General features: G+C 40.8%; 1 pseudogene across 1 annotated transcript in view; it reads right to left on the bottom strand.

Moving 5' to 3' along the window:
* The window catches only part of LOC309510717 (FH1/FH2 domain-containing protein 3-like), a 30,563-nt pseudogene extending 5,084 nt beyond the window's left edge, over positions 1-25,479 (bottom strand). Inside the window, exons 1-20 of the transcript XR_014211661.1 lie at positions 25,408-25,479; positions 24,910-25,086; positions 24,382-24,581; positions 23,532-23,564; positions 22,230-22,337; positions 21,091-21,360; positions 20,417-20,461; positions 18,765-18,899; positions 18,612-18,662; positions 17,792-17,982; positions 16,355-16,705; positions 14,476-15,320; positions 13,467-13,625; positions 12,819-13,001; positions 11,177-11,296; positions 8,364-8,525; positions 7,672-7,862; positions 6,269-6,473; positions 1,971-1,994; positions 920-1,118 (exon numbers count right to left, since the gene is read on the bottom strand). The product of XR_014211661.1 is annotated as an FH1/FH2 domain-containing protein 3-like (transcript). The remainder of the gene's footprint in view (positions 1-919; positions 1,119-1,970; positions 1,995-6,268; positions 6,474-7,671; positions 7,863-8,363; positions 8,526-11,176; positions 11,297-12,818; positions 13,002-13,466; positions 13,626-14,475; positions 15,321-16,354; positions 16,706-17,791; positions 17,983-18,611; positions 18,663-18,764; positions 18,900-20,416; positions 20,462-21,090; positions 21,361-22,229; positions 22,338-23,531; positions 23,565-24,381; positions 24,582-24,909; positions 25,087-25,407) is intronic.
* Between the last annotated feature and the right edge of the window lie 830 nt (positions 25,480-26,309).

Here is a 26,309-nt window from a genome sequence, read left to right as displayed (position 1 = left end):
AAGAATGTCATATACATCTAGGATGACTTGAGGGAGAGTAAATCATGGGCTAATTTTCATCTTTGGGTGAACTATCCCTTTAATGCTTACATGATTGTGTGTGTGTGTGTGTGTGTGTGTGTGTCTCACCTCTGCTGGCTCGTGTGCGTGCGTGTGTGTGTGTGTGTGTGTGTGTCTCACCTCTGCTGGCTCGTGTGCGTGCGTGTGTGTGTGTGTGTGTGTGTGTGTGTGTGTGTCTCACCTCTGCTGGCTCGTGTGCGTGCGTGTGTGTGTGTGTGTGTGTGTGTGTGTGTGTGTGTCTCACCTCTGCTGGCTTGTGTGCGTGTGTGTGTATGTGTGTGTGTGTGTGTGTGTGTGTGTCTCACCTCTGCTGGCTCGTGTGCGTGCGTGTGTGTGTGTGTGTGTGTGTGTGTGTGTGTGTGTGTGTGTGTGTGTGTGCGTGCGTGTGTGTGTGTGTGTGTGTGTGTGTGTGTGTGTGTGTGTGTGCGTGCGTGTGTGTGTGTGTGTGTGTGTGTGTGTGTCTCACCTCTGCTGGCTTGTGTGCGTGTGTGTGTGTGTGTGTGTGTGTGTGTGTGTGTCTCACCTCTGCTGGCTCGTGTGCGTGTGCGTGTCTCACCTCTGCTGGCTCGTGTGCGTGCGTGTGTGTGTGTGTGTGTGTGTGTGTGTGTGTGTGTGTCTCACCTCTGCTGGCTTGTGTGCGTGCGTGTGTGTGTGTGTGTGTGTGTGTGTGTGTCTCACCTCTGCTGGCTCGTGTGCGTGCGTGTGTGTGTGTGTGTGTGTGTGTCTCACCTCTGCTGGCTCGTGTGCGTGCGTGTGTGTGTGTGTGTGTGTGTGTGTGTGTGTGTGTGTGTGTGTGTGTCTCACCTCTGCTGGCTCGTGTGCGTGCGTGTGTGTGTGTGTGTGTGTGTGTGTGTCTCACCTCTGCTGGCTCGTGTGCGTGTGCGTGTCCGCAGGGCTGGAACCACAGTGGTGTCGCTGCTGTCGCTGCTCTGAACGCTGGTCTTCAGCACCGCCTTCATCTGCTCGTGTTCGGCGGTGTCTTCAGCGTGACACAGACCCTGCGGCTGCGTCTGCGGCCCGACAGGAGGAGCACTGCTGCTCACACACACCCGACCCGCCTGGACACACACACACACACCGTCACTGACTACACAACAACATCTTTAGACATGATTACAGCTGCCTGATCTTTCTGTCTGTAATATATAACAGGGTTTCCCAAACTGGGGTTTCATGAGACGACGAAAATAGTTCATAATTAATTAAATCATAAAAATGTTATTAAAAAATAATAATTTTTAAATAAAAGCAATCAAAACAAAACACTTAATACAATAAATAAAATCATAAAAAAATTGTTAAATACATTTAAAATAAAAGTGATCAAAATAAAATGAATATAATCATAAATATGTAATATTAAAATAAAAAAATTTAATTAATGAAATCATATTTTTTCAATAAATAAGATTAAAATAAAGATAAAATAAGAAATTTGTCATTTTAAAATAAAAACAATCAATATAAAACACTAAAACATACATAGTTTATTTGTTTACCTGCATGTCATGTGACCATTAACTGACATCAGAAAACCATGAACATGTGAATGTGTTGATGAATAAATATTAAACCTAAAATCTTTTTGCAACTTCGAGAAAATATTTCAGGTCAAATGGGTTTGGCTGACAAAAAAAGTTTGGGAATTTCTGATGTAAGGAATCATTTGCACAGATCGACTGCAGTTAACAATCTATAATCTACCTGAAACTCTCAAGATAACACACACACACACACACACACACACACGCCAGACCAAATCAAGACAACGTGAGCATTTCCAGGTTAGTAAATCTGTACAGGGTTATTCAGTGAGACTCAATCAGTGATGCTGTGAGCTTTAACAATCATCAAGTTATTAAGACATTAGCGGTTAATATCTGGCAGACGGAGAACAAACACGCTCATACCTCACTGTCCTCTTCATCATCAGTCTGTGGTGAGAGACAGAGAAATGAAGAATGAACAGACGGCTTACAGTGATTCTGGATCACCACTGAGTCTCTCCAGCGAATCAGCAGAGACCTACTTAGACCAATAACTGGCTGATAATATTGTTATTCTTTTTGTTTGGTATTCATTTGTTCATAACTAAAGTGGATTTCAGAGCACAATTACGTTCTTAGCCGGTTGAGTTTGTTTTTTGTCAAAGTTGCAAGAATAATATCACAACAGTGTCATGATATAAATGACGAGAATAACGAGACTCATCAGTGAATAATTAAATCACTGACAGCTCTCAAACAGGTCCTGTACGTGAGCTCTCAGATGATTCAGAGCTCATTATAGAGCACATCTGACTCTCGTCAGAATACAACACTTGTTCCCAATTATTAGCATTTCAGGGACGTAGCAGTGAAGCATCGCAAGAGTTAAACTGATGGAGGACACAGAAGCTGCTCCTCCATGTGTTACTTCAGTCCCGATGTCTCCGTGTTTAAACAGCTGCAAACTCACTCAAGTGAAGTCAAGCCATATCTCATCCGGGATAGACCATCAGCTAAAACACACACACACACACACACGCGTCAGAGTGTGAATAGAGGCGAGCGAATGATGATCTGAAGAGGCCAGAGTAAACGCTCAAACACATCATCACGACTTCTTCAGGCCTGCGGGGAACATTAGCACTCAGTGTGTGAGGATCTGTGTCACACACACACATCACACTCCTCTTTACCATCGCACCGAACACAACACACTAATACTCTGAGGAGTGGAAGAGGACCGTGAGCTCATGAAATGATTATGATAAAATTACTATACTACACCAAATTTAAAAAAATGTATATACTATACTAAAATTACAATAAAAATTATTTAAAAATAAAAACAATCAAAGTAAAACACCACACCATAAAAATGTCAAATAAAAATAAATTATTAAATAAAAAAGTAAAAAAAATAGAACACCTACTAAAAAAATTAAAACAACCATAATTGAACACTTAATTAAATTCATAAAAATGTTTATTTTAAATTATTTTAAAATAAAAACAATCGAAATAAAACGTGCACTAAAAACAATTAAAATCATAAAAATAAAACATTTTAAAATGAAACACTAAAATTAAGTAAAATCATAAGAATGTAAATTAAAAATAAATAATTTTAAATAAAAAATCTAAACAGAACAATTTCTGAAATTAATTAAAATCATAGATATATAAGTAAATTATTTTAAAATAAAATATAAAAATAAAACATTTACTAAAATAAATTCAAATCATAAATGTAAAATACAAAAATAAAACTACACAATAAAAAAAGAAAATAGAACATCTACTAAAAATAAAAACAACCATAATAGAACACTTAATAAAAATAATTAAAATCATAAAAAAGTAAAATAAAAATGACTAAAATCAATTCAAATCATAAAATAAAACATTAAAAAATTAAAATGATCAAAATAAAACTAATAAACCAAATAACTTACTAAAATGAACTAAAACCATAAACATTTTAATAAAATATAAATCATTTTAAAATAAAAACAATCAAAATAAAACACTTACTTTAATACCATAAAAATGCAAAATCAAAATGAATAATTTAAAAATCAAAATAAAACTACATAATGCTAAAAAAAAGTAATATTTTACTTGTTTACCTGCATGCCATGTGACCATTAACCAACATCACAGACCCAAGAACATGTGAATGTGTTATTGAAATCAGAATAAGTGTAATAAATTATTGAAATATGAAGTGAATGTCACCTGTGTGTTGAGGCCTGTACTGAAGCTCACCTGTGTGTTGAGGCCTGTGTGTGTTGAGGTCTGTGTGTGTTGAGGCCTGTGTGTGTGTGTTGAGGCCTGTGTGTGTGTTGAGGCCTGTGTGTGTGTTGAGGTCTGTGTGTTGAGGTCTGTGTGTTGAGGCCTGTGTGTTGAGGCCTGTGTGTTGAGGCCTGTGTGTTGAGGCCTGTGTGTTGAGGCCTGTGTGTTGAGGTCTGTGTGTTGAGGCCTGTGTGTTGAGGCCTGTGTGTTGAGGTCTGTGTGTTGAGGTCTGTGTGTTGAGGCCTGTGTGTTGAGGTCTGTGTGTTGAGGCCTGTGTGTTGAGGTCTGTGTGTTGAGGTCTGTGTGTGTTGAGGCCTGTGTGTGTGTGTTGAGGCCTGTGTGTGTGTTGAGGCCTGTGTGTGTGTTGAGGTCTGTGTGTTGAGGCCTGTGTGTTGAGGTCTGTGTGTTGAGGTCTGTGTGTTGAGGCCTGTGTGTTGAGGCATGTGTGTTGAGGCCTGTGTGTTGAGGTCTGTGTGTTGAGGCCTGTGTGTTGAGGCCTGTGTGTTGAGGCCTGTGTGTTGAGGCCTGTGTGTTGAGGTCTGTGTGTTGAGGCCTGTGTGTTGAGGCCTGTGTGTTGAGGCCTGTGTGTTGAGGCCTGTGTGTTGAGGCCTGTGTGTTGAGGCCTGTGTGTTGAGGCCTGTGTGTTGAGGCCTGTGTGTTGAGGTCTGTGTGTTGAGGCCTGTGTGTTGAGGCCTGTGTGTTGAGGTCTGTGTGTTGAGGCCTGTGTGTTGAGGCCTGTGTGTTGAGGCCTGTGTGTTGAGGTCTGTGTGTTGAGGCCTGTGTGTTGAGGCCTGTGTGTTGAGGTCTGTGTGTTGAGGCCTGTGTGTTGAGGCCTGTGTGTTGAGGCCTGTGTGTTGAGGCCTGTGTGTTGAGGTCTGTGTGTTGAGGCCTGTGTGTTGAGGCCTGTGTGTTGAGGCCTGTGTGTTGAGGTCTGTGTGTTGAGGCCTGTGTGTTGAGGCCTGTGTGTTGAGGCCTGTGTGTTGAGGCCTGTGTGTTGAGGTCTGTGTGTTGAGGCCTGTGTGTTGAGGTCTGTGTGTTGAGGTCTGTGTGTTGAGGCCTGTGTGTTGAGGCCTGTGTGTTGAGGCCTGTGTGTTGAGGCCTGTGTGTTGAGGCCTGTGTGTTGAGGCCTGTGTGTTGAGGCCTGTGTGTTGAGGTCTGTGTGTTGAGGACTGTGTGTTGAGGTCTGTGTGTGTTGAGGTCAGTGTGTTGAGGTCAGTGTGTTGAGGTCTGTGTGTTGAGGCCTGTGTGTGTTGAGGTCAGTGTGTTGAGGCCTGTGTGTGTTGAGGCCTGTGTGTGTTGAGGCCTGTGTGTGTTGAGGTCAGTGTGTTGAGGCCTGTGTGTGTTGAGGCCTGTGTGTGTTGAGGTCTGTGTGTGTTGAGGCCTGTGTGTGTTGAGGCCTGTGTGTGTTGAGGCATGTGTGTGTTGAGGTCAGTGTGTGTTGAGGCCTGTGTGTGTTGAGGCCTGTGTGTGTTGAGGCCTGTGTGTGTTGAGGCCTGTGTGTGTTGAGGCCTGTGTGTGTTGAGGTCTGTGTGTGTTGAGGTCTGTGTGTTGAGGTCTGTGTGTGTTGAGGCCTGTGTGTGTTGAGGTCAGTGTTAGCTCACCTGTGTGTTGAGGTCTGTGTGTGTTGAGGTCTGTGTGTTGAGGTCTGTGTTAGCTCACCTGTGTGTTGAGGTCTGTGTGTTGAGGTCTGTGTGTGTTGAGGCCTGTGTGTGTTGAGGTCAGTGTGTGTTGAGGTCTGTGTGTTGAGGTCTGTGTGTGTTGAGGCCTGTGTGTGTTGAGGTCAGTGTTAGCTCACCTGTGTGTTGAGGTCTGTGTGTGTTGAGGTCTGTGTGTTGAGGTCTGTGTTAGCTCACCTGTGTGTTGAGGTCAGTGTGTTGAGGCCTGTGTGTGTTGAGGTCTGTGTGTGTTGAGGTCTGTGTGTGTTGAGGTCTGTGTGTGTTGAGGTCTGTGTGTGTTGAGGTCAGTGTTAGCTCACCTGTGTGTTGAGGTCTGTGTGTGTTGAGGTCTGTGTGTTGAGGTCTGTGTTAGCTCACCTGTGTGTTGAGGTCTGTGTGTTGAGGTCTGTGTGTGTTGAGGCCTGTGTGTGTTGAGGTCAGTGTTAGCTCACCTGTGTGTTGAGGTCTGTGTGTGTTGAGGTCTGTGTGTTGAGGTCTGTGTTAGCTCACCTGTGTGTTGAGGTCAGTGTTAGCTCACCTGTGTGTTGAGGTCTGTGTGTGTTGAGGTCTGTGTGTTGAGGTCTGTGTGTGTTGAGGTCTGTGTGTTGAGGTCTGTGTTAGCTCACCTGTGTGTTGAGGTCTGTGTGTGTTGAGGCCTGTGTGTGTTGAGGCCTGTGTGTGTTGAGGTCAGTGTTAGCTCACCTGTGTGTTGAGGTCTGTGTGTGTTGAGGTCTGTGTGTTGAGGTCTGTGTGTTGAGGTCAGTGTTAGCTCACCTGTGTGTTGAGGTCTGTGATCATCTTTCCGCGTGTCTTGTTCCTCTCTCTGTGATCGGCCCGTTTCTGTTTCTGCTGCAGGACCCGGTCGCGTGTGGTCCGATACTCCAGCGCGAACTCGCTGATGATCTTACTGAAGCGCGTCACACTGATGTCCCGTACGCTGTAGGCCGGGTGTCCCAGGAACAGCAGGAACGAGTGAAACCTGGTGTGGAAACACCACATTCACAATCATCTGGATCAGGGTGTGAAACTAACACCCGCCAACCAAAAAAACACATAAAACTCATCTGTGGCGGGAAACGCTGTCAAATCACGAGTGTTACTTATTATGTTTACTCAGTTTGCTGGGGAAGTTCATGTAAGTCAAATCTGCGCAGATTTAGCGCAAATACTCGTGATTCATCATGATAAACATATATATATATATATATAAACTGTGATGTTAAAGTCGGCATGAAATCAAATTTGACAAATCTTCTTTTTATATGTAATATTGTAGTGTTTATTATAAATGATTTATCTGTGCACTTCATTATTTTTTTTAAAATTCATTTACCCTTATAATCTTTAATCAAATACATTACCCTTCCCTCCCCCCTCGAAACGACCCCTCTTCTCTTTCGGTCACGTGCCATGGCGAAAGGGTGCGGCCAGAGCCGATGAGGGTGCGGCTATCGGTGTCTGTCTCGTTTTGAGTCAAGTCAAGTTATCAGTCAAGTTCACCCTCGAGAGCATCTCGAAGTGTCCGAATGGTAGGCTATCTATCTTATCTAAATCCAGTTATTTACTTATCGGACACGTCGAGATGCTCTCGATGGTGAACTTGACTGATAACTTGACTTGACTCATCTTGGTTCGCGGGAGGCTCATATAAATATGGGCTGATTCCTGCCTGAAAATGTAGCTGCTCGTCCTCGTTCTCGTCGCCGGGCTCCTCAATAAAAAATCCTTCATGGGAGGGTAACGGTGGGGAGTCCGGTGGAGAGAAATCCTACACAACTGAATGTAAACTGGCATTCAAATCTGCCTCCATTTTGTTTGCAACGGCCAACCTCCAACGATCCAATCAATTCCCGAAGGACAAAATCAAGCCCCGCCCTACATTTTTTTCTAATTTCAGAAGCCGTTTCACTCGGATATACGTCACAACAAGGAAAAAATGACAATCTCAACTTCCGTTTCATGCCGACTTTAATCTGCTTCATTTCTCTCTCTTTTTTGGCTAGTAGAAGTTCTGAATGGCCGGTAACTTAGAAATGTAGTGAAAAAGTTTCAAACCCTGCTCTTGATTATCAAGCTGCTTCTCCACTGCTGTTACTTCATGGCCCAGATTTAATATTTCAGACACAAACGTATAACCAGCATTACACTAGACCTGGACTGTGTTTTCTCCGCTTCACCTGTTCATGATTCTGCGGTGGACGATTTTGAGGATGATGATTCTCTCGGCGCAGTCCTTCAGGAAGTCCGACATCTTCTGCTTCAGCACCGGCTTCATCTCGTGCTTTGCGATGACTTTCAGGTGATCCCATGATGCTTTGCAGCGCCACTCCATCTGAGTCAGGCTCTCCTGCAGCTGATCGAAATCCACCTGCAGAACGACACCAGATACTTCTACAGCTTTCACTCATATTCTATTCAATTCAATTCACATTTATGTGTATAGCGCTTTTCACAACACACATCATTTCAAATAAGCTTTACAGAAAGTGCATGAGTCCATATTACAGTTTAGAGTGATCTGTTATCAGAGGAAACTGACTAAGTTATGTATTTCAGAAATGTACACATGCAAAATCACAGTTAGCTAAAAATGTATTAATTTAAACAATGTAAAAATTTACTGCAGAAACAATGAGCTCATTGAAGTAATGAATACTTGTCTGTTAACAAATGATTATGACATTTAGACATATTCTGAATTACATTTTATTTTAATATTTTCATTTTATGGCGTTTTCACACTTGACTCGTTTGGAGCTTTTGTTTCTGAATCCGGTGCGTTTTCTCCCTTAGTTTGATTCGTTTAGGCATATACAGTATATATATATATATATAGTGTGTGTGTGTGTGTGTGTGTGTGGTGTCGTACCTTGGCGGAGCGTGTGAGGGCTCCTATCTCGGAGTACAGGTCAGTGCTCTCGGGGAAGTTCTCCACCACGAGACTGCAGACGTGATGCAGGAGAGACTGCTTGTGCACCGTGTCCTTCACTTCAGGAACCTTCTCCAGATAACTCAGATCGAAGCCTTTCGCCTGCGCACACATGATCATGATCATGACTGAACATCAAAACACAGCTCTCAAAGCTAACAGCAAACGCTCCTCCACTGACGCTAACGGAACGTTTGTAATATAATGAATTTAAACACAAATTTATGGAATATTTAAAGGTGCAGTGTGTAATATTTAGGAGGATCTGTTGACAGAAATGCAATATCATATACATTTCTATGTTTTCAGTGGTGTATAAAGACCTTAAATAATGAACCGTCATGTGTTTATTAGCTTAGAATGAGGCATTTCTCTCTACACACACCGCGGGCAAGGCCGGATTTACCACCGGGCCGATTGGGCCGGTGCCCGGGGGCCTCCGACCTCTAGGGGGCCTCCAAGACCCCACTACTGTGTGACCTTTTTTTTATTTATTTTTTTGTTTGTTTTTTATTCAATTAAAAGAAAATTAATTAATGAGTTTGTGTGTATGTGTGTTAACAATAATTTATTTGCACACAAAAAAGTATGATGATCAGTTTTTTGGCTGTGTCGGCTGTGTCTGATGATGACGAGCCAACTTACCGCGAAAACTGTTGATAGCGGCAAGAAAAAATACAACAACATGGATAAAAAACGGTGGAGCCACAAAACGCAAAGCTAAAGGGGAGAAGGATAGCAGAGAGAATTTAATTTGGAGTAATATTTCAACCATCTCCACTTTTTTCAAAAGTCGACTCGGACTCATCTCTTCAACCGGAGTCGATTGTTAACCACACCGGCGGTGACGTACATTACCAGTTTGACAGCCTCAAAATGTAGGCCTATCTATTACTTTTTCCCTAATTAAAAACCCTGATTTTTAGATGCCCGGATCGGCGAAGAAGCCTAAATCTGCGTCCACCGCCGATCCCAAATAAATAATTCTGATTTAGCTAGAGCCCAGCACCCACACCACCCCTCTTGTCCCTGTTGCTTTTTAAATCATGTAACATTGTTGTATTAATGTTGACGGTTCATTTTTATGACCAGATACCCGTTCTAGGCTTATCAATGCATAATATGTGGGACTCGTTCTCTAGTTGAGGGTAACGTTAGGCTTCTTTCAATTAATATTTCACATTTTAAAAGTAGCCTATCTTTCACCTTTTTCCGTCAGTTCACTGCAGAGAAGTACGGAAGCCCTGAACCGCAACGTAAAAAAAAAATAAAAAAAATAAATATATATATATATATATATATATATATATATATACACATAGTATTTCGAGATTAAAGTCGAAACATTTCGAGAATACAGAAGAAGTTGCGTGAGCATTCATAACAGTGCGCGTCCACTAGCGCAGAGCGCGTGTTTCCAATTCATTACTCACGGTGTGTAGCCTAATGCATGGCACCTGTGTAGAATTTCCTTTTGTTGAAAGCCCAGATAAAAGTAAAAAGCTAGCCTACTATTTTGTGTAGATCCATGTCCGACGCAGTTTGAGTTCACAAGCGCATTTCTTTACACACACGCACACACAAACACAGTGGACGCGCCGCACGCGCACCGTTATGAATACATGTGTACAATGTGAAACAACGGCAAGCACACATGCAACTTGGCCCCCCTCACCCCGTTTTACAGTTTTTTTTTTTAATCCTCAGGTTGTGCTCAAAACCCTATAACACTTTTGATGTTCCCGGTTAAAAATGGCCAGCCTATAAAAACTTTCATTATTATAAAAACTTGCACTTGTTATGCTATATCATCACCCAATATTGGATTCAATCTTTTTGTCAGCTTGTTTTCTTTAAATTAGGACCAGTTTTATATTTCTATTTGCATCTGATTAATCGTAGGCCTCATCTATCTGAGAGTAGGCTTCTCATTTTGGTTAAACTGGCGACCATTTAAAGTGAATTGGAGTGATTGAAAATAAGAGAAAAAAATAGTTTTCAGGAGCATGTTCATTATGTTCGTGTACATACATGTGTGCTTGCAAACATCAAGCCCTTGGACCTGTGCATGTGTGGATGCACACACACACTACCCAAACACACACATGTTAAAACACACAAACTTTTTTCTGATTTTGTTCTGTGATAGTTTCCTTTTTGTCTTTTGTTTTATAGATATTTATAGATCTCCTTTGCTGTCACAGTTAACATCACAAGAAATGGAGTTGGAGAAAGTGGTTTTGATTTAAACTAAAGAAAAACCCACAGCTTCCTTTTACTGTTTCTAAAAATTAAGATGCTGTGTTAGTTTGGGCTACGAGGGGGGAGGGGGGCCTCCAAGATTTTGTGCCCAGGGGCCTCTGCTTTCTAAATCCGTGCCTGACCGCGGGTCTCCTTACATCGACATGTTTCTACGGTGGCCCTGAGCGGACAAACGTGTTTCGTCACTGTTGTTCTTCATGATAAGAAGTGAGCTACAGTCAGCGAATAAAACACTGACACAATGATGAACAAGTGACAATAATATTCGCAATAACATCGTTTTACTGAATAATTAAGTAAACATAATTTCTTAATTTATCTTTGTAAAGAAACCTCATTGTTTAACTGTCTACTCTCTGCTGTCTCAGACGACGACATCACTTCCTGTCGGCCACCGTAACTTCTGTTGGGTGCAATTCGTAACCTCACCACCAGGTGCCGCTAAAACGTACACACTGCACCTTTAAATGTGTGTCGTGATAAAACCTCACGTTAGAGCCGTTCAGGAAGTTCCCGATGGCGAGCAGAGTGGACAGGATAACCCGCAGCGTTTTGTTTTTCTCCAGCTGATCCATGCCCTCCTTCAGGTCCTGTAGTGGCTCAGCCACTTCCTGTCAGAGCAGAAACATTGCATCGTTAATTAACTGAGCTGTTAAATGCATGATGTCACACGCAAGATGAGCGGCAAATCGAGCTGCAACCTTCCCGTCTCTCTCTTGAATCAACACTGAAGTGAGTTAAACTGCAGTTCATGGACTGGCCACTAGAGGCCGGCTGCAGAGGAGAGTCAGTCCCATAGACCCGCATGTTAAAATGCCCAACTCTACAGCAGAGAAACACAGTGGTTTTGAAAAAGTGGTTTTGGTCTATACAGCTGATTTAGCCCTTCATGACGACTGTGAGGGGGTGAATATTTTTTTTAAACTCATCCGTTTAAATTATATTAAGCCTTAAAGTTCTGCATAATTAAGGGCGTGGCCACTTGAGTGACAGGTGGATTGCCGCTGATGTCACTACTAGCGTTTGTCTGCTGTCTGTTAGCGTCACGTCACCTCAGCTAATCCGCCTCGCTGCACATTTTCGTTTATGCGGGAGTGACGCTGCCAAGATGGCGACGGCCGGCTCCGCCCACTTTGGGCTTCAGAAACACTTCAGAAACACTACGGGTGACGTCACACACACTACGCCCAGTGTTTTATACGGTCTATGATCTAGACACAGGTGACTCTGTTTCTGCAGGATCTCAGATGGAGGGGAAAACAAATGTGCTTCTCGTTATTAGAGTGTTTTGTTTGTGGCACACGATGTTCCCGTCAATTAGACTGAGAACATCTCCTGCGTCAGAGGACAGATAAAACCCTGAGGAATTTACCGGAGAGAGAGAGAGAGAGAGAGAGAGAGTTATCTGCAGTCTTCACGAACGCCTTCAAACGGCTTCCACCTCTGAATGTGAAGGTGATGCGTAAGTTCAAAGGTCGATTTCCCTGTGACGATTTCAGAACATTGATCTGTTTGTTTGATTATTTCGACTGGGATCCCGTTCTGAAAACACTGACCACTGTTATTTTATTATCATTGAGTTTTTTTCTTTTAATATGTCTTAATATAGTTTTTATTAATTTTATTACAGTTTTAGTTATTTAGTACATCATTAAACTAAATGAAAATGAGAAAATGTTTCCTTGGTGACTAGCTTAAATATATATATATATATATATATATATTATTTTATAAAATGTTTTTTTTTTTTTGGTTTTATTTTGTTAACTATAATAACCCTGCGTTTAACTTGCATTTAAGTAGCACTTTTGTTCATTTTTTTTAGAAGTAGAATATAGTTGCATGTACTACTGTTCAAATGAGAAAAGAAATTAATACTTTAATTAATCAAGGACGCATTAAATTGATCAAAAGTGACAGTTAAGACATTTATAATGTTACAAACGATTCTATTTCAAATAAATGCTTTTCTTTTGAACTTACTTTTCATCAAAGAATCCTGAAAAATAAAATGTATGACAGTTTCCATAAAAATCTTAGCGACCCCAAACTTTTGAACCTGATGAATGCTGGAGCCACTGTTACTCCATCAGTTTCCTTGACGCTCTGACACACGAGTGAATGATCGCTCACCTTCTCGGTGGCTTCATAGTCGAGTTTGAAGGCCCAGAGCTGCAGGCGTGCCGAGAGCTCACTGATGGAGGACAGCGTCAGGAGGAACTGCTCCGCGCTTCCCAGGGGAATATCGGGACTCACCAGCTGAGCCTCCTGGATCTTCTGCGTCTCTTCCTCCGTGGGAATCATCGTCAGGATTTTCTACAGCGGGGGGGGGGGGGGGGGGGGGAGAGACAGAGGAGAGAGACAGAGAGAGAGGGAGAGAGAGGGAGGGAGAGAGGGAGGGAGAGAGGGAGGGAGAGAGAGAGAGAGAGAGAGGGAGAGAGAGGGAGGGAGAGAGGGAGAGAGAGGGAGGGAGGGAGAGAGGGAGAGAGAGGGAGTGAGGGAGGGAGAGAGAGGGAGGGAGGGAGGGAGAGAGAGAGGGGGGGGGGGGGGGGAGTTTTTACACCCATATTTTTGCATTTCAAAATCAGATGAGAATGAGTTAAATGTTTCCAAAACACTATATTGTTTCACTGAGAAATGTAACATTCTAACATTCTAAATATACTTTTTTATTCACTCAGAACTGTTACATTCTAACATTCTACATACTCTGTTTCATTCAGAAATGTTACAATCTAACATTCTGAACTGTGCAGTGTAACACATGCATGAGATCTGCACCTCGATGCCCTCTTTGTTGAGCGCGTACTCGTCGAAGTTCAGTATGGCGGTCTTGATGGTGCGCGGCGGAGGAAGAACCGTCAGGCCGATGTTGATGGAGTTGCTGCGTTTGGAATCCAGGATGATAATCTCCTGCCGCTTCCCATCCGCTGCCGTTTTCTGTTCAACACACAAACATCATCTGATATCACAGCTCAACCAATCACAGGCTGTCAGACCACGGTCTCAGGGGGCTCAAACTGGGGTTTATAAAAATAAGATTAAATTAACTAAATTAATTTGATTCCAATAAAAAAACTATTTACATAAATACAATTTTAATTAAATAAATAAGAAATAAATAGATTAAACTGATTAAAAGAAAATATATTTTTAAGAAAAAATTTATTCATACAAACATTTGGTTAAAATTGTTTTTATTTATTAATTTAAATAAATAATAAATTAATTAATAAATTATATTAAAATACATTGATTAAAATAAATAAATATTTTTGAAGAAGAAATACAATAAATACAAACATTTGATTGAAATAAAATAAAATTGATCAAATTAAAATAAAAAAAAATTGATTAAAAAGTATAAGCAGTGTAAAATTAAATAAATATGAGGTTAAACTAACTAAATAAATTGATTAAAAAAACTAAAAACTAAAATACCCCTAACTTACATCTAACAGTACTGTAATAAAGTGAGTAGAAAAACGAAATATTTTACACATTTATAAATTCTCACAGTATTAATTGGGTCACACACACACACACACACACACTCACACACACTCACACACACTCACACACACACACACACACACACACACACACACACACACACACACACAGACACACACACACATCAACACACACTCACACATCAACACACACACACACACTCACACACACACACACACACATCAACACACACACACACACACACACACACACACACACACACACACACACACACACACAGTGTTATATTCCACACTAGAACGCTACCCCTGCTCACCTTAGCCACGGGCATCTCCTTGGACTTGCTCTCGAACAGAAGCTCGAGTTTAGCGGTGTCGAGTTTGACCGGTTCCAGCCGGGACCAGAGCGACTCTTGGCTCCGCCTGTGGTTTCGGGAGATCCAGTCGGCGGGCCGGACTTCACTCCAGAACAACCGGATGGTCTTCTTCTTCTTCTGGAAGAGCGGCGTTAGCTCCGCCTCCTGCTGAGGAGGGGGCGGAGCCTGGCCGGAGAAGCAGGGAGGGGGCGGAGGCACGCGGATACTAAAGATGGGAGGGGGCGGAGCCTGGCAGGCGAACATTGGGGGCGGAGCCGGGAGGTTAAAGGGGCAGGGTGGAGGAGGGGGCGGAGCCAGCAGATCTCCGGAGCTCATCAAACTCCCCGAGTCCAGGACGTCCTGATCGTCCTCGTCTCTGAGGTCGGTGAAGTCGATGTCTCCGATGCGCAGGTCTCGTGGACTCGCCATCAGCTGGTCCCAAATGCAGTCCGACTCCTTCTTCACAGGAGGAGGAGGAGGAGGAGGAGGAGGAGGAGGAGGAGGAGGTTCCTGCGTTTCTATTGCTGGAGAAGTGAGACCCTTCACCAGTTCTCCGAAGCGCTCGGCGAACACCCGTACGTTGCTCTGGCTCTCGCCTCGCTGGTCTCCGTCAGTCGTGCTAACGCTCTCGTCCTGTGTCGACGCTAACGGATCCTCCCGCTCTTTCTCTTCGCTCGGCTCCTCTTCCTCCTCGTCTTCCTCCGAGGGCTTTTTGCTCTGCGAGTAGAGCATGTCCAGCATGAAGAGTTTGCTGTCGAGGATCTTGTTTCGCGGTTCATTCACGCCGGCGCTCTGAGACCACTGACCTGCAGCAGACACACACACACACACACACACACACACACACACACACACACATCAGACACAGAACGCCCATCATTCTTGCTGTTCTTTTGATCATGTTTTCAGCTGCCAGTAAGAGTGCGCTGCACACATTCTATGTGTAAATTGTTTCTCAAAATCAGTGTAGAAACTGTGAAAAGAGTTAATTGTTTATTATAGTTTAGCGTTTTCTGTTGTTAAATGTTTTTTGCAATATTTTTGATTTAATATTATATTTAATTGTGTATATTTATATCAACTTATTTACACATGTTCATCTATAAATTTACATATAAAAATTTTATATCATTTTAATATTTATGTATTATATATTATTTCGTGATATTTATTGTTTTAATTTAACATTTTAACATATTTTAATGAACTTAAAATTTTAGTTCAGTTTTAGTTGCATTGACTTTTATAGTTTAGCATTTTCAAATGTCTTTTTATTTCAGTATTTCAATTTTTCATATTTAATTAATTTCATTCATATTTAATTTATACATTACATTTAATAATATTAATTATTTAAATCTTTCATATTTAATTTTACATTAGATTACATATAAATATAATTAAAAATATTTAATACATATCACATTTAATAATATAAAAAATGTAACACCTCTAAAGTTTTAGATGCAGCAATAATGTTTACTACTTATATTTTAGATTTTTAATTAACTTTACATTTTACATTTCTATAGTTTAGCATTTTCAAATGTACTTTTATTTGAATATTTTGGATTTTACATATTTAATTGTATATTCAAACTTAAATTCCATTATATATATATACACATAAAAACACATCTTGAATTATATTACATTTTATTTTATAATAAAAATGTATCAACTCTAAAGCTTTAGATGCAGCAATACCGCATCTAACTGACACTACTTGCTTTTCAGTTATTATTTCCAGTGCACATTTGCATCATGTCATACATAAAATGAAAGTCAGTATAAAAACATCCTCTCTACTATGTGCAGATGACAGGTGAGTGTGTGTCACCTGTGTCCGCCCCTGCACTGAGCCGGTCCTCTCTCTCTAGTGTGCTGCTGGCTGAGGAGATGCTGGAGGCAGAGCAGTTATCCTTCTCGTTCACGTCTTCATTCTGTCGTTCTTTATCGCTCAAGATCCCGCTGTCCTCCGCTTCTCCATCAGGAGCTTCCCGCTCAGACTCCTCCCCTTCCTCTGCAACCGGCTCCTTGGCCACGCCCACTTCCTTCTCAGACTCCTCCCCTTCCTCCTCAACCTGCTCCTCGGCTCCGCCCACTTCCTGTTCCGGTTCTTCTCTGGGTTCTGTTTGCTTCTCCTCCGGTTCTAGACTCGCCTCCACATCCGGTTCTAGATCATTGGTGTCTGTGGAGAAGGTAGTCAATAATTACAATTAAATTCAAAATAACACACACACACACACACACAGCTGGAGTATATAGAATGTACACTAGTGGTCAAATGTTTGGAATAATTACGATTTCTTAATTTAAACCAAAAAAATGTCTTCTGCTCGACAAGGCTGCATTTAGTGGATCACAAATACAGTAAAAACTGCTCAGGATCATCATATTAGAGTGATTTCTGAAGGATCACTCTTGATCAGTGAGTGTTGAGTGTTTCTGTGTGACTTCAGCATCTGCATTATAAGGGCCTTCAGACTGTAAGGCCTCTGTGTCCCGGATATGAACAGGAAACACACCTGGTGTGTGTCAACGCCCGACCAAACACACACACACACACACACACTGTGTGTGAAAGAGAGAGTGTGTATGCGTGCGTGTGTGTGTGAGTGAGTGTGAGTTTATGAGTGTGTGTGTGTGTGTGTGTGTGTGTGAGTGAGTGAGTGAGTGTGAGTTTATGAGTGTGTGTGTGTGTGTGTGTGTGTGTGCGTGTGTGTGTGTGTGTGTGAGGTGATAGAAAGGTTACAGTATCAGCGCTCATGACTGAGTCCTTTTAAACCAGTTGAACAAAGACACACTGACTTCAGAACAGTTGATTTCTCTTTGCTTTTTCCAAACATGTTCTCTCCCGCGAGACACGAGCTGCCGCCTCAGTACACGTGTCTGCTGCTGCACTTCACCTAACAATTATACGCATACTCTATATATATATATATATGAGCCTGGCACCACTAAAAAGTTAATAAAGTAAATATATAACAAAAAATGTAGTTATTTCTTCCACCTGTACTTGATATAGAAATGCGATATAAACTCAAAACAACAGAATGATTCTAAAGTAACAGTTTCTCACTCCGTCACGCGTGACACGTGTTTAAATCGTTTACTGGTGAACATGTGCAAAATCCATGTCACTGTGAAACACATCAGCAGCTGAGACACAGAAAACATCCTGAAAACAACCGTCTCGCTCTATCACACACACACACACACACACACACACACACACACACACACTCACGTTATCAGTGTGTGTCAGTGGATTTACCTGGTTCAGAGGGCGGGTACGATGTGATGGGCGTGTCCTGCTCATCCAGTGATGTCACAGAGGTGGGTGTGGCACTGCGGTATGATTGACAGGTGTCAGTCGGACTCAGAGTGAGGCTGAGACCTCGAGGTTCCGAACGCAGTCGCTCTCGCTCGAACTCCTCCGTGGCCAGTCGTTCCGCTGTCTTAAACCTGACACACACACACACACACACATCCGTCAGAGGAAACATTCTCATGCTGCGTGTTTTCGGTCACACAGGAGGGGTGTTTGGATTTGAGGAAAAGTGGGTTAAAAAAAGGTTGAGGAGGGAAATCAGTCTAAACCTGTTCAAGATGTGACATCAGTCACCACACACACACACACACACACACACACACACACACACACACACACACACACACACACACACACACACACACACACATACACAGACACACACAAACACTAACCCGACCCCTAAACCTACCAATCACACACATACACAACACACACACACTAACCCTAACACACACTGTAACAAACACAAACTAACCCTAACACACACACACACACTTTCCTAAACCTACCCATCACAGAAAACTTTCTGCATTTTTACATTTAAAAAAAACCTTTAATTACTTTATTTTTATACCAGATTCATAAATGAGGACGTCCCTAAAGGAGGTTTCTGGAGATTTTGTCAGGTTTTGGTCACTTCTGGGTACAAATTTGTCCCCAAAATATATTTAAGTAGGTACACACACACACACACACATACTCAAGTCTTCATTATCGCTGACTAAATATGAATATTCAGCTAGTTGGTAAATAAACTCACCTCTCCTCTCGAGCGTGTCGGGCCTCCTCCATGTTGGACACATAGTCCCGACTGTGCACACACACACACACACACACACACACACGTGAAAAACAAGTCATCTGTATGGTATAGTTGTGTATAAGTGAGTCGAGAGATGTTGTGTTGTTAAACCTGTGTCGATTGCGCTCCTCTCTCTCGATCCTCTGCAGTCGCTCCTCTCGCTCGACCCGACGTCTCTCTCTCTCCGCTGCCAGAGACTCCTGATGCTGCCGGTACGAGGAGGAGAGGAGGCCTCCGAGAGCAGGCCTGAGACACACACACACACACACACACACACACACACACAGAGACACACACATACACACAGATACAGAGAGAGACACACACACACACACGCACACACACAGAGACACACACATACACACAGATACAGAGAGACACACACACACACACGCACACACACAGAGACACACACATACACACAGATACAGAGAGACACACACACACACACACACACACACACATCCAGTATTACTACTCGAGCTAAAATACGTTCTTGAGATGTAAACCCTCATCTTTCCCTCGCGGGTCAAAATGACCCGAAGGCCGAAGCCCTAAAATTATACTTTTTGTGTGTGTGCAGAAAGCTTATTTTATTTCATTTTGATAATATCTTTTCTATTTTTTAATGCAATTTTTTGGGAGATTTTTTGTTATTTTTTATTTTATGTTATGTACCTTTAAATAATAAATAAATGGTAATTTAAGCACATTACTCACATTCTTAAAATAACTCAATTACATGCATAACCATTTTAACTCAGCTGTAAATATCTGACATTGAGTGTCTTTGTCGACCTCTTGTGGATAATAATAATATAAGATGATATTTCATGACTCTGGTGCTGCGTTCCAGTCCACTTTTAGACATGCACTTGCGAACTTCCCTAAGCACTTCCCCTCGGGGGAATCCCTGCCGCCATTTTGAAGTGCGTTCCACTTCGTGAAGTGGACGAGGGAAGTTTATATGGACAGACCCTCGTTCCCTCGATTTTGACCGAGGGAGCGAGTCTACTTCATATGTACACTTCAGACACCTATATGTCCCACAATGCAGTACGATTGTGACGTCACCACAGATCTCGTTTTATCACCACCACAATAGACAACTCTATGATATATTATATATTTTTTTATTTAAAACAACCCAAACACACATATAAACATTTGGATGCTGCATTAAACAAATTCTTAAAGGAAAAAAAATGTAAATAATAAATCAACTACAGCTGATTCCAAGTGATCAAGGGCTTAGGATGTTCCAATTCAGCCCATTGCAGTTTCCGCCAGTAGTGAGCACTCGCAATGACGTACATCCGAGTGAACGAGACGGAGGGAAGTTAGCAAGTGAAGGGCATGACAACTTTGGACTGGAACGCAGCCCAGATGGGCTTATAGCTCTATATGAGCAAATGAGCTGTTCCGCTGGGTCCTAGAGTCAGTTCACTTCAGTGTGCATCAGATACACATGTAGACATTATAAAATAATTTTTTGGTAAAGTTTTAGCATTTTTAGTTTGAATTTTGAGCATGTTTAGGTTTTTCTGTGTGTTCTGAAGCATTCCTCACATTCCACTCACTCCTGAGGGCTCAAACTGACCCGGGAGAGAAGGATCTCTTACTTTCTTTTAAACTTCAACCACAAAACATTTTAAAAAATGAGTTTCTGGTCAAAATGACCCGAGGGAATATTTCAATCATTTGAGCTTCAGTGTGTGTGTGTGTGTGTGTGTGTGTGTGTGTGTGTGTGTGTGTGAACTCACCGTTCACTGGCAGGTGTAGATGGAGGACTTACAGCAGAGAATGACCTGAGAGACACACAGATGAAGTCATTAGAGAGACGCCGTCAGACATGTTTCTGTGCGCTGGGACGACATCCACAACCCTTTCACTGCCCTAATGTGATGCATTTACAAGTGAAGCAGAACAACATCACACTCTTCCTCAGTATCTTCATCGTTTTCCAGCACAAAAATCTAAATGTTCTGAAATCAAGATGCATTTCATTAGAAGCAGAACGACTGAAGATATTACGTCTTGTTCACTGAGAATCTGTTCAAAATGAAGAGAGTTTGTGCTTGAAACAAGTCTCTGCAGTGGAGTCAGGAAAATAACCTGAATTCAAAGGGAAAACAAGTGTATTTTTAAGCATAAACTCACGTTTCATAAAACAAGACTTCATTTCTTCAGTCATTGTGCTTCTCCAGTAAATGTATCTTGAGTTCATAATGTTTAGATGCTGGAGAACGAGACAGAAGCACTGAGGAAGAACATCATTTTATTGCAGTGAAGTGACAGTATCAGGCAGAAGAGGAAGAGTTTGGTGAATCTGTGAGAACTCGCTCTGATTGGTTCAGAGACACGCGTGCGCAGGTGCAGAAGGAGGTGGCGTGGTTAGAGGCTGTTGCATCATGGGACACGTGGCTGAAGCGTCTACCTGCTGTTCTCCTCTGGTTTCTCCTCCACATCGTAGGAGAAGAGGAAGAACGGTGAGTGAGGCAGGTACGGCAGGTGGGCGGAGCCTCGCAGCGGAGGGCTGATCTCATTGGACGGCGGCACGCTGACGGTGGACTTGCGGCGCGCGAGCAGATTGGCCAGGAGAGATGGCTGGGCGGAGTCAGGAGGGGGCGTGGCCTTCCTCTCCTCCTCCTCCTCCTCTTCCTCAGGTGTGTGTTTGTCACAGTGCTCTGATTTACTGTCGGCGCCGCTGAACACGAGCATCATGGGTAAAACACAGTGACTAGTGCTTTATAACGGTTATATACTGGCTCCGGGAAACAGTGTTAAAAGACATCCAACCCCACAAACTCATTAATAATAACTGATTAAAAGCCTTCTGTGTCAGTCAGTCAGGTAAATAACACTGATAACAAATATAAAATAATAATATAATCATTTATATATATAAACACATGTATGTAAATAATACATAATACTGATAATATACAGTAAATTATAATACCGGTATATATGTAAATAAAAGTATGTAAATTATTCATAAATAAAATTATATTATATATGTATACAAATAATACATAATATATATATTATATCTAATTATATATGTGTGTGTAAACAAATGTATGTAAATTATTCATATTACAGATAATATAATACTGATAGTATAAGATAATAATAAAATAATATATATTTATGCAAATAATATATAATACTGATAATATATTAAATTATACAATATAATATAATAATAATAATGTAATGCAAATAATATAATATAATATAATATAATAAATAATGCTGATAATACAGAATTACAGATCTAATATATTCACATATAATCCAGTATAACCCAGCAGGATCATTAGTCTGAAAACACAAGGACAGAGAGAGTAAATCTGACCAGCTGTAGTCTTGGTTACGTGAGGTTATACACCAGACACAAACCACTACAACTGCATATATTAAGTGAGAAACATAAGATTTGTAATGAGACGCGTGTGGTTTAGGACAGTGGAGGACATTACTTCCTCTGACAGCATCAGTGTGAGACACAGAGAGTGTGTTTAACTCCAGGTCAGAGGGGAAGGACTGTACAGAGACTCCGCACTAAAATACCTGATGACACTGAGACTAGAAGGGTTCATTTCCCCCTCATCATCATCATCATCATCATCATCATCTGAGCCCGACTCTGTGACGGGACTCTCCTCCTCATCCTCCTCTCTGCGGCCGGGCAGAAAGAGAGAGTCACGAAGAACACCAGCAGAAGGAAAGAAAGGATGAGCCAGCGAACGCATCTGTGACATCATCATCACTGGCCGCTTCTTTATGAAAACATATTAGTCTGTTGGTTATGACAGCAGCTCAAGGTGCACTACACGCGTGAATGAGTCTGATCATGATAAATACTGATACCATCTATGAAACTAGTAGATAAGACTGAGCTGAATGCGTCACATGACCAGTGAAGAACACATGTGATCAGTGTGTGTTAGTTATTGATCATAACCACAGCAGAGTTCAGATACAAACAACAGGTGTTCATGAGCCAAACACACACACACATATTAATAAAATATATATATTTCACTCTGGGGCTAAAAAAATCCCTCATCAAACTTTAAAAAGTGCACAAATAAATAATACATAATAATGATAATATAATACAATAATACTGATAATATGTCAAATATCAATATAATAAATAATAATATATAATTATATTAATAAACAATGTTTTTAACAATAATATAATAATAAAGACAATATATAAAATAACAATATAGTATAAAATATTATATATGTAAATAATAAATAATACTGGTAATAAAATACTGATTATAAATAAAACAATAAATATCCTAAAGATATATATATATATATATATATATATATATATATATATATATATAAATAATACATAATTTAATATAATAACTGTAAAAAAAGTTATTTCGCTTCGAGTAAAGTCAACTTAAATATTTGTGTTCATCTAATGAGTAACAGGAAGTAAAAATTATTGTCAAGGCAACTCAAAAAACTTGAAAAAATAAGGCAACCAATCACGAGATAAGTTCAAGAGATTACCTGTTACTCATTAGATGATCAAAAATATTTAAGTTGACTTTAATTATAGTGAATTAGTTGAGTTAACTTAAAAATGTGAGTGTGATAGGTTACCTTGTTTGTTTTTAAGTTAGCTCAACTTTTTTTATAGTGAAAATTATAAAAAAAATAATAATAAAAAATCTCCCATATTACACTGGGCGTAAGGCTCTACAAGAATTCCTCATCAATCAAAGTTTCAAAAGAGCACAAAAACGGCAGACAATGTCCTTCTAAGAAATGTTTTTGAATAAATGTTTATCTGAAGAAACTATTAAAATGGCAGAAGTGCTGAGTCTGATCAAGACTTACATCACTGGCAGATATTCATGCGTCACATGAGGTCTGCAGCAAAAACACACGGAGAACATCCGTCACACGCTGACATCATGTGTTCTGAACCCCAGTGAACTGCACCACTGTCTACACAGGCAGCTCCCTTCTTAGGGAACATCCCAGCGGAAAATGACTTCATAACTCGCTGATCTGAAACACTTCCACATGTTTAACACTCGCCGGTGAAATCCGCTTCCTTCTGTCCATTATTACTGTACGCTTCATTTTATACAGAAACCTGTTTTCATTTTTCAAAATTCTCTTTTATTTGTTTCATTAAATTGTAATCAAAATCAAATCAAGAACTGTGTCTAAAAAATCTGGATTCATAAATGTATTAATTTATAAAAATGTAAACAATTATACCGCTCTATGAAATCTGTTTTATTTTTTCCCCCAAATGCTGTTTTCCACTTCTCTTCACATTTCTTTGGATTCCTTTTTTAATTAATTAAAAAAAAATTAAAAATCATGCCTAACCAACTAAATTCATAAAACTTTAATAATTTATTAATTTATGACATTTTAACAATAATAGATTCCTATGAATTATGTTTAATTTTTCCCCCAAATTCTTTGTTTTCTGTTTGAATTTTTCTGGATTTCATTTTTCTGGATTTTTATCATCAAAAATGGAAGAGGAATTGATCAATTTACCGTAAATAAATGTAAGTTAAGTAAATTTTGCGCTATATAGTAAATTCCGTTTATATGACTGGATTCTGCACTGTAGAATTTAAATTTTGTATAATTATATATGATTTGCTGATTGGTTTCACATGTGATGTCTTCAGATGTGTGTGATGATGCGTTGAGTGTCTCTCACCTCTCGTTGAGCTCGGGTCCGTTACACCGTGAGCGATGTGGGGAGGCGGGGCTAAGCGGGGAGGCGTGGCCTGTCCCTGCCCAATGAATGCCTGCGACTGCGGCGTCTCTCCAAGCCCCGCCCCTCTCCGGTGCCGACGCTAGATCCGCCGTCGGTCCTGCGCACCGTCCTCATCACCGTCCCTCGTGACGAAGACTCGCCTGCGGGACACAACCGTATCAGTCAGCGGCTTTGGAAATATCACAGTCATAAAAAACTGTGCAACTTTAAAGGGGTGGTTATAAAAGTATACAAATCCATAGATGCACTTTTATGGACTTCAAAACAGAAACAGTCATTCACTGCCATTATAAAGCTTGGAAGAGTCAGGACATTTATTAATATAACTCTGATTGTGTTCGTCTGAGAGAAGAATGTCATATACACTAGGATGAGTTGAGGGCGAGTAAATCATGGGCTGATTTTCATTTTTGGGTGAACTATCCCTTTAATGATATCACTACAGCGATTGTTTAAGGAAATGAAGACCTCGTAGATGTTGAGCTGCTCCAGCAGGTCCAGGTCGGTGCCCTTACGTCCCAGGTACCGCTGGGAAACGCTCTCCATGCCCTGATCCTCCAGGACGTCCAGCAGGTCATAGAAGGAGTCCTGATCGGGCAGCGCCGCCAGCGGTCTGACACACACACACACACACACACACACACAGAGAGAGAGTGAACAGTATATCAGTCACTTCAGGATTTCATGATCCTGCAATCACAGAATTTGATCTTTCTAGAATGTGTGTGTGATGGGTAGGTTAAGGGGTCGGGTTAGTGTGTGTGTGTGTGTGTGTGATAGAGAGAGAGAGAGAGAGAGAGAGAGAGAGAGAGAGAGTGTGTGTGTGTGTGTGTGTGTGAGAGAGAGAGAGAGAGAGTGTGTGTGTGTGAGTGTATGTGTGAGTGAGAGAGAGAGAGAGAGAGTGTGTGTGTGTGTGTGTGTGTGTGTGTGTGTGTGTGTGTGTGTGTGTGAGAGTGTGTGTGTTACCTTGTTAATGAGGGTCATCACATACACCAGCAGCTCTGTGTCCACACCATCTTTCTCCGCTAAAATCTCCATCGCATTTGACCAGTGCTTACAGCCTGACCAACACACACACACACACACACACACACACACACAATTTTATAACTTTTTATAAGCATCAGAAACCGTACGATCAACCTCATCAAGAACATGGGCAATAATTCACTCCCAAAATTAAATTTAAGTTTAAATTTAACAAATTATATTTTGCATAAGGAATTATTGCATTGTGACATTATTTCCAAGACAATTAAAAATCTGACCCCTAAAATCTTCATTACCGTGAGACAAAAAAGATAAATTATTTATGATATATTTTTTATTATAAATATTTTAAATGTATAATATTATTATGATTATATTTAAATAAAATTAATCAAATAAAATTATTCATGATAGTTACATAATTATTTATAATAAATATTTATGAATTGTTTATTTATTATTTAAAAAATGCATGCATCATGGTAGAATTTGGAGTGGCTTTAAATGCATGCAAATTTATATGAAAAATAATTATATTACAGTAATGTTTACTATCATTATTATTATTATTTTTTTTTTTATATAATTACACAATGAAAAAAAAAAACGAAAAAAAAAGTCAAAATAATTCCAGTAATGAGATTTTTGGCATTACAGTGAATTTAAGGAGAAACGTTTCAATAATTTTTTTAAAATTGTTTTCACTGGTGTGTATTGATCTTCCTTGCATTGCATTGTGGGATAGCGTGGTGTCTGACCTCTCTCTCAGTGTCGACGGCACTGATGGCCTGGATGAGCAGCGCTGCGTTAGACTCGGAATACTCCACAAACACCAGCAGGAGCTTCAGAGACGTCTTCACCACCAGACGAAAACTGAG

The sequence above is a fragment of the Leuciscus leuciscus genome (assembly GCF_965113295.1).
Source record: "Leuciscus leuciscus genome assembly, chromosome: 12".
Taxonomy (NCBI): Eukaryota; Metazoa; Chordata; class Actinopteri; order Cypriniformes; family Leuciscidae; genus Leuciscus; species Leuciscus leuciscus.
The sequence above is the reverse complement of the archived record's forward strand: the minus strand, read 5'-3'. Positions and strand labels throughout refer to the sequence as shown.